This window comes from Vicia villosa, unplaced genomic scaffold, assembly GCF_029867415.1.
Source record: "Vicia villosa cultivar HV-30 ecotype Madison, WI unplaced genomic scaffold, Vvil1.0 ctg.002074F_1_1, whole genome shotgun sequence".
NCBI classification, from domain to species: domain Eukaryota; kingdom Viridiplantae; phylum Streptophyta; class Magnoliopsida; order Fabales; family Fabaceae; genus Vicia; species Vicia villosa.
Window position 1 is genome coordinate 32,581 of NW_026705829.1, and position 9,456 is coordinate 42,036.

Sequence of the window (9,456 nt, forward strand, 5' to 3'; positions counted from 1 at the left end):
TGGAGGTAACAAATACTTTGTCACATTCATAGATGATTTCAGTCGAAAACTGTGCACTTACCTAATCAAGAAGAAAAGTGAAGTGATCGAGGTATTTGCCAAGTTTAAATCTATGGTCAAAAGGAAAAGTGGTCAAAAGATTTTGAGGACTGGTGGTGGAAAATATATGTCGAAAGACTTTGACATGTTATGTGAGAAATAAGGGATTGTGCATGAGGTGGTGTCACCCTACACACCACAGCATAATGGAAATGCATAAAGGAAGAATCGAACCATCATGAATATGGTGAGAAGTATGTTAAAAGGCAAGCATTTATCCAAAGAGTTTTGGGGTGAAACTGTGTCGATTGCAACATATATTATTGAACAGATGTATGACGAAGAAGCTAGAAGGAATTACGCTACAAGAATGTTGGTCTAGTGTGAAGCCTAGCTTGAGTCATCTGAAGTTATTTGAATCTATAGCACATAGACATGTGCTAGATCAGTTGAGAATAAAACTTGATGACAAGTCAAGTTAAATGATCATTATTGGATATTATTCGACTGGTGGATGCATGTTGTTCGACCCAATGAACAAGCAAGTTATGATCAGCAGGGACGTGATCATACATGAGCTTAAAGAATGGGATTGGACATAAAATTTCTAGAAGGATTCAGTGAGAATATTTTGTGAAGAACCAACAACTGAGGTCGAAAGAGAAGAAGTTCGACAAGAAGAAGTCAAAGGTGATGCAGGTCCAAGCAGACCTCAGAGAAAAAGACACATGCCTGCAAGGTTGTAAGAACGTGTGATTACATCAGATGATGTGGTCGATGATGATGATCTAGTACACTGTGCTTTCTATGCAGATGTCGACCCTGTCAATGCTGTTGAGGCATTAAAAGCTCGAAGTTGATGAAATAAATGAATGAGGAACTGAAGCCCATTGAAGACAACAACACTTGGTCACTTGTCGAATTGCCTCAAGGCAAGTAGGAAATTGATGCGAAGTGGGTATACAAGGTGAAGTGTAACCCCAAAGGGGAAGTGAGTTGACATAAGGCAAGGCTTGTGGCGAAAGGATTTCTTCAGAAGGAAGGAATTGATTTCGATGAAGTTTTTACCTGTTTCCAGGATCAAAATAATTAGGTTGGTTGTTGGTTTGAAGAACATGAAAAATTGGCACATGTGTCAGATGGATGTTAAATGTGCATTCCTGAATGGCGCCTTAAACGAAAAAGTCTATCTTGCACAACCACTTGGGTTTGTGAAACATGGTGAAGAGAGAAAGGTTTACATGTTGCATAAATCCCTGTATGGACTTAAGCAAGCTCCAAGAGCTTGGAATAAGAAGATTAACTATTTCCTAAGGGAGAAGGAATTTGTGAAGTGCACAACTGAGCATGAATTATATGTAAGAAGAAGAAAGAGTGAATTGCTTATACTATGTCTCTACGTCGATTACTTGTTGATAACAGGTAGCTGCAAGAAAGAGATCGAAGACTTCAAAGGTGATCTTAGCAAGGAGTTTGAAATCTCTGATCTGGGCGACATTTCATACTTCCTTGGCATCAAATTCTACAAGAGTAGTAAAGGCTTGATGATGCATCAAAGAAGATATGCAAGTGAAATTCTCAAGAGATTTGAGATGGAAGAATGAAACTCGACTTTGACACCTGCAGAACCAAAACTGCAACTGTTGAAAGAATCAGTGAAGATGATGTCGACTCAACCCAATACAGAAGACTTATTGGGTCATTACAAAATCTTTGTCACACAAGGCATGATCTAGCATACATAGTAGGTATGGGGAGTAGATTCATGCAGAAGCCAAATGTATCACATCTAGTAGCGACGAAGAGGATACTAAGGTATCTGAAAGGAACTCTCGACTATGGCATTCTGTTTCTTGCAACTGATGTAGGAAAATAATGTAGACTAGTGGGTTACACTGACTCAAGTTGGTGTAGTGATGATGAGGATCGAAAATCTACTGTTGGTTATGTGTTTATGCTAGGTGGAGCACTAGTCACTTGGAGTTCGAGAAAAGAACTAGTAGTGGCACTATCATCATGTGAAACATAGTACATAGCTTCTTCACTTTGTGCATGTCAAGCAACATGGATGGTGAATATGGTCGAAGAGATTACAGTAGAAGATCATGGAGTAATTACCATGAAGATCGACAACATGTCAACTATCAATCTGGCGAAGAACCCGATAGCATATGGTTGAAGCAAGCACATCGAAATGAGGTTTTATTATCTTCGAGAGCAGGTAGCTAAAGGGAAGATGAATCTGGAACACTGCATAGCTGAGAATCAGATTGAAAAATCATGACGAAGAATGTGCAGGTCGAAGTATTTAGAAGACTAAGAGCTATGATGAATGTAGATAGCTTAGACACAATGAATTAGGTGTTGTGTTAAATTATAATTCCTTATATCAACGCAGCATGATGCTTGACACAAGGTGTGTCAAAAACATAGTATGTCGAGTTGTATGTAGTTGTTGAAGTGTCGAAGCAGTTAGCTTCACACAGTATTTCGACTTGGGTCTAAAATAGGTATTTTGGGCTCTTATGTTTTGGGCTTTGGCTTAGGGAGAAAGCAAACCTAAAATTATAAATAGAGGGAGTAACCCTTATTTTGAAACAAGTTGTATATTCACAGAATTTGCAGTTGTAAGTGAAGTAGAGATTTTCCACAGTTTGTGGGCGCAAAGAAACTCTGCAGGAAATCATCATCTTCTTCCTTTATTTCCATAAACCCTAATCCTTTGCAACCCAAATTTTCTTTCTTGTTTTCTTAATTGTAATTGTGTAACGAAAAGGAATTACTCAAAGGTTTAAGTTTAATTCCAACAAAGTGCTCCTTTTAAACACTCAGAATACAAATAGATTGCAAAATATAACAAAAAAAAACCATTTTTTGACCAAAGAGGGAATTTCCCATCCTTAGTTTAGCTGGGGTAAATGGAGGGGAGGGAAGGTGAGGAGAGAGAATATTTAGTAGTTTATTTGTTTGGTTCAAATTTTAAGCGGGGATGGGAGGTAGATGGAGGGGACTAAAATATCTCTTGAACCACTTTCTGCTTTCCCCCGATTTGGGGAGATTTGGAGAGGAAGGGAGGTATTTCATTTTAATTATAACTATATTTACATATTTATTATTATTTATTTATTTAAATATAAATTTAACTTATTAAAATGTTAAAAGTTTTATTTTGAACAAATTTTATCTTCCTTTTATATTTTTTGTATTTTAATATCTTCATCTTATTATCTTTATGTGTTAAATTTTTTATTTTATTTTTTATTTTATACTTTAATTTTACAATTAACATAATGTTTTAGTTTATAGTAATTTTTGTTAGATTTTATAGTATTCGATAATCTATTTAAAAATATATATGATAATCGTTATGTTGTTATAAAATCTATCATGATGTTTTCTGATTGAATACTTATATTTCGTCAATGAATTTGTATTTGAATTATAAACAATAAATATGACAAGTCTTATGATAAAGTAAAAAAGTTTTAAAATACATCTTATCCCCATGAGAACAAAACATATTTGTAAGTAAAATTTCTCCCCTCTCTTTCCCTCTCACATTTGAACCAAACATATATGTAATTTAAATTTCTCCTACCTCCTTTCCCTCACCTACCCTCCCCTTGATAAAAATCCATCCCCCCCCCCCCCCGCCGCCGATTGAACCAAATAGACCCTTAGTGGTGAAGAAGCCATTATTAGGAAACATAAAAATGCTCTTGTCAAAATACAAAGTTAACACCCGTAGCCTTCTATACCCACCAAAAGACCTTCGTGAGTGAGTCACATCCATTTTGCTAAAAAATAATATGAAAGTTAACCTTCGTATTGATGGAAGGTAGGGTTCATAGGTTAATTTTCATACTAACCCATATGAAACATTTTGAACTCATGATAGTGTGTTTATTTCACAATGTAGTGGATATTACGAAAGTTAACTTCTGTATTAACCCTCAAGACATACAATTTCCCTCTTGCACAATATTTTTGTTATAAATTTGACATAGATCAAAATATCATAAACTTATGTAATCAAACCATACAAAATACAATCAAAATACCATATATAAAGACGCAACAATCTAAAAAACTATTGGATGTAGCAGAATGCGGAACTCCATGACCGGGGAGTTGGCATACTACGTACATCCTATGAGATCAGATGATCAAGATACTCTGCAAATATCTCATAAATATCTCTACGGAGGACTGTGGGAGGAGAAACAATAATGGGGACTCTAGGAATACCATGCAAATACCCAAAATGGCGAATGGCTCGCTTGGGTAGATATGGATACATAAGTCGTGACCCACAAGCCATTCATCAGGAATAGAAGGATAAGTCATCGAAGGGGCATGTATCAGGGTGATCATCATAAGGTGTGAAGTTTATGTCATCTATTACAATATAATCAAGATAAAATCTGAATGGCTAGATCACCCGATTCCCTCTTAGCAGAATCTTTATAAAAATACTGAAAAATTTGAAATCTTTAAATAACAATAATGAACTAATTTAAACATACTACTTCACACACACACACACACACACACACACACATATATATACATACATATATATATATATATATATATATATATATATATGCTTCAAATAGTTTACACTGAGTTTAACATATGAGACTAGTAGCACTGCTACGTAGATAAAACTTTAAAAAAAAGTACATAAAGGAAACCAAAAGAAAGCATAACAAAAAGGACCTCCTAAGTCCAATGAGACTAACACTTATATTGACTATACATAATATCACATAATATTTGTAATGTGATAAGCGTTTGACAAAATGCTAACAACCCTTAATTTTGACGTCATCTTAATCAATCTCCACGTCACTCTCTGGCCCTCGCTCTTGAACTGTCGAGGTGTGAGAGGGAGTCTAGCTCATTGTCTGGTCATCATAGATCAATCCAAAAATTTAAAAAACAAGAATGTAGGGCTAAGAATTACGTACAAGTATTAAAGTGGGGAGGAGGTGTAAAGTAATAATATATATGACAAACACAATTATTCAAGCAACTGTATCCTTATCAAATATATATATATATATATATATATATATATATATATCTATTCAATGTTTGCTTATTCAATGCATCTATGAACTATATGCTGATCAGGCCACTAAACGCGATATCTACCCAATTTACCAAGATTAGATATCACAAGACTTCATGCCACCAACGTACTCCCAATTACCAAGAGCTATGCCACCTGACTTCAAATGGATTCCAAGTGCTATAGGTCGATCAACTCTAAGAAGACCGACCAAGATCTTATCATCTTTCTAAGCGTGCAGTAATAATCCTCGTCAGGATTAAGGAAGTTGATCAACCTCGTATGCCCATACACACGACAATGGACTTACACATTCCTTAATGCAAACTATATGCACTTTCAATCAGATTATGGCAACTCAAACCCTCAAGTAATACTTTAATCTTCAAGAATCCATAATTTCAATTCTTACGTATGCTAAGCACTTAGGTTGAATGTCAATTACCATTAGAAGCCTCAAAATGTCACTATCACTTGTTCATCTCACAACCTTACATCTACCTATTAAGTTCAATTCATATAATGAATAGTATATAGTTTAATTCCCAAGAAAGAGAGGCAAACCGTAAAGTACATAGTCGACCAAGTCTTTCCTTAGCCATAATCCAACTAAATACAACTACTCAATGTATCAAACTTCCCTTATGTTGTGGGAATCTGACATTTAGGATCTAACGAGGTTGTTTTTTCTCTCCTCAAAGGAGTACTATATCATTTTCTTAGTCTAACAATCACAATCATTCAAGTATAAATGAATAAATATTTAGATTATTGATCAACTAATGCAAGAACAATACAACCTCAAATTATCATATATTATTCTTATGATAAATAATTAAGGCCAACGTAACCTCTTTTAGTGATTTGTAAACATCTTTATCCGATAATAGGCTCTCCTTATTTATTTATCTCTAGTAGGGCTTGTGTAACACCCTGTACATATACGTCTAGAATAATCAGCGATGCTATAAATGATACATAGAAACATACAAAAGCTGAAAAAGACAAGAAATTAAAAATCATATACAATTCAATTCTCCAACTAAAATGTATACAATTAGCTTGTCTATAACATTACACAACAGAAAGATAAGATCTGATAAGGTCATCCTGCCATCTACTTGTCGGCAGTCTTCAATGCGAACCATCTAGATTTTCTTCTAGTTCATTCTTGTTCCTGAAAATATTAAGAGGATTGGGGTGAGATTACTAATTCTCAGTGAGTTCCCCTATCTTATGGGTTGACTCAGTTCTACTAGGTACATGCAATTAAAACAGATCCACCAAGGATCCGGGTTTTCCTCACGGTTGCGTACAAATACACAATAAAGGTAATATCACCATTGGAAGTCCCTTGACTAACCAATGAGATAACAACAAGCATAAAGCTAATACAAACAAGTATGAAAACCTGTACCCGTGTACGAGAAATCTAGAAGTAGTATCTTCCTGTCTACCTAGGTTACACAATCACACCCTCGGCAAGTCCCAAGTGCGTAGCGTCAAGAGACTTGCACAAGCACACCACAAGATGAATCAGATGAGTACATCAGAACTTAATTCGGTACCAAGTGATTTACGTCTACATGACTGCACGAGCCAATCTGTGACGAGTTAACAAAGTGACCTTACCTATGCGGCGTCACAACCCCATCAATCATCTACACGTATGTGTGAATAGTGAGTGCAAATACGCCATCATGATTGCACAATCCCACCGGGAGAAATCACTAGTAATATTGCCTATATGGTATCATTAAAAGTGAGTCTAAAGTGATATTTCTTATATGGCATCACTTCCCCACCATACCAAGCATGCCGATGTGAACAAAAAGTGAGGAAACGCCCTATAAGACCCCCACGAGCACATAGTAATGGTAGCTCAGGTATGCATAAGCTATCGGTAATGCTAATGTGAACAGAAAGTGGGAAACGCCCTTTAAGACCCTCACAAGTATATCACAATGGTATACACCCCTTGATCACACAGCCAGGGTCGTACGTGACTTACTACCTAATAGCTTAGGCTTACTTCGATTCAAGCATACATCATAGTCCACATCCAAACGTTCAACCGAAACAAACGGGAACAAGTGATCAACATCAAAACATACTAAGCATCAAGCCACACAGACACACATCTCTGAGTATTCAACCGGGTCAATAGATAACATAAAATGATCATAACACGACATATCAACATAATGCATTTCTTTTGCATACACATATACATGTAGCATATACCTGAATTTAAAATTATCATGATCATATATAACATAGCATATTCATACACAGTTTTTGCAAGTTCCAAAAGATTAAGGAAGCATTCGATTCCCTCTACCGAACTGAACCGCTATCGGGGAATAATTGCACAAAGTTCTATTTACAACAATTCGTCTAAATGAGCGTCATATGTGTCGAAGAACGACATTTTAATACTGGGGATAATTTTCCTAAATAATATGTCTTACTAGCTTTCTAATGACATAAACTTCGCGTCATTCCGATGCCCGAGGCGAACGTTATGAATTTTTGAAATTCTGAAAAATTTACCTCAACATGCAAGTTAACCGGTTACTTCATTTCAAGTAACCGGTTAATTCAGTTCAAAAGTCATTTTTTCACCTTTCGCTCCCAAGTAACTGGTTATTTCATCCAAGTAACTGGTTACTTCACTAACAGACAAAAAAATTCTGCATTTTAAAGATTCAAACTCCATCCAATTCCAATCCAAACACCTCTAACATCTCAATATCATTCCAAAAGGGGTTAATACCTATTTTCCCCTGCCATATAGGGGTCATTTGAAAAATCCCCCTGCAAAAAAAAAAATTGCAAGAATTTCCCTAACATTTCAAGATTCTCTCATTTTTTACCCTCATCACATCCAGTCAGCAAAAAAGCTGACGTGGCATGTATTTTTTTTATTTTTTATTTTTTTCTAATGATGTGGATGGCCCATATGGCTTTTTATTTTATTTTATTTTATTTATAATGCCACGTTGGCAATTTATATTATATTAATTTTTGGTTGATATGTCAAAACATTTTAAATAACCAAAATTTGTTGGAAGTGGGAGTTGAAACAACTCCCTTCCATTTGAAAGTCCAAGCACCTAACCACTAAGCTAATTGGTTTGTTTTGTTCAATAAATACTTTGAATGGTATTAATAACATACTGCATTTTTATTTACAATTCCAATAGAATATATATATATATATATATATATATATATATATATATATATATATATTTATATATATATATATATATATATATATATATATTTATATATATATATATATATATATATATATATATATATATATATATATATATACAATTACAATTACAATACTATATACTAATTAATACTGATAGTTTAAATTAATTTATATATTTCAATATTTTATACTAGATGCAGTATACATTAAAAGCATAATATTAAATAGTATATTATTATTTATTAAAGCATATATATAAAACGTAAATATGTAAATTAGTATATATATATATATATACATATATATATATATAAATCATAGTATTAAAAAATTTATAGTAAATAGTATATAAAATATATATTAAAAAAGTTACAGTAAATAGTATATAATTAGTGGTATATAATTATTAATTAAATGCAAATAATTAGTTGGATACTATAACAATAATTAAATGCAAACATAAAACAACTTGGAACTTTCAACCCAGTGGCCAAGCGCTGCACCTTGAAGTGGCATGGAGTGGGTTTAACTCCCACCTCCAACAAAATTTTAACATGTTTTCTTATATTAACCAAAAATAAAAAATAAAAAAATACATGCCACGTCAGCTTTTTTGCTGACTGGATGTGATGAAGGTAAAAAATGAGAGAATCTTGAAATGTTAGGGAAATTCTTGCAACTTTTTTTTTTGCAAGGGGGTTTTTCAAATGACCCCTATATGGCAAGGGGGAAAATAGGTATTAACCCTTCCAAAAGCATGCATATACATTCCTATAGAAGAATTTATCATGAATAATCCATATATTATCTACATGCAATAAGATTTTCTCACATTAACCCCTTTAATCCCCAAAATCCATGTTTGTTCCAACACCATAGATCAATTACCAACACGTATTAACAATCCTAAAATGATTAAAAGCATCAAGAGAGCATATTTTTCATCATTGAAACAACATGCAACATAATGATTACACTAAACCCTTATCATGCAATCTTCCCCACCAAATTCCTACCAAAGTTTCTATCTATGAAACTCACCTTGCATCAAAGGAGGTTAGGATGATGATAAAGCTGCTATTTAGTTCCATTCTTAGACAAAATTTCACTTCAA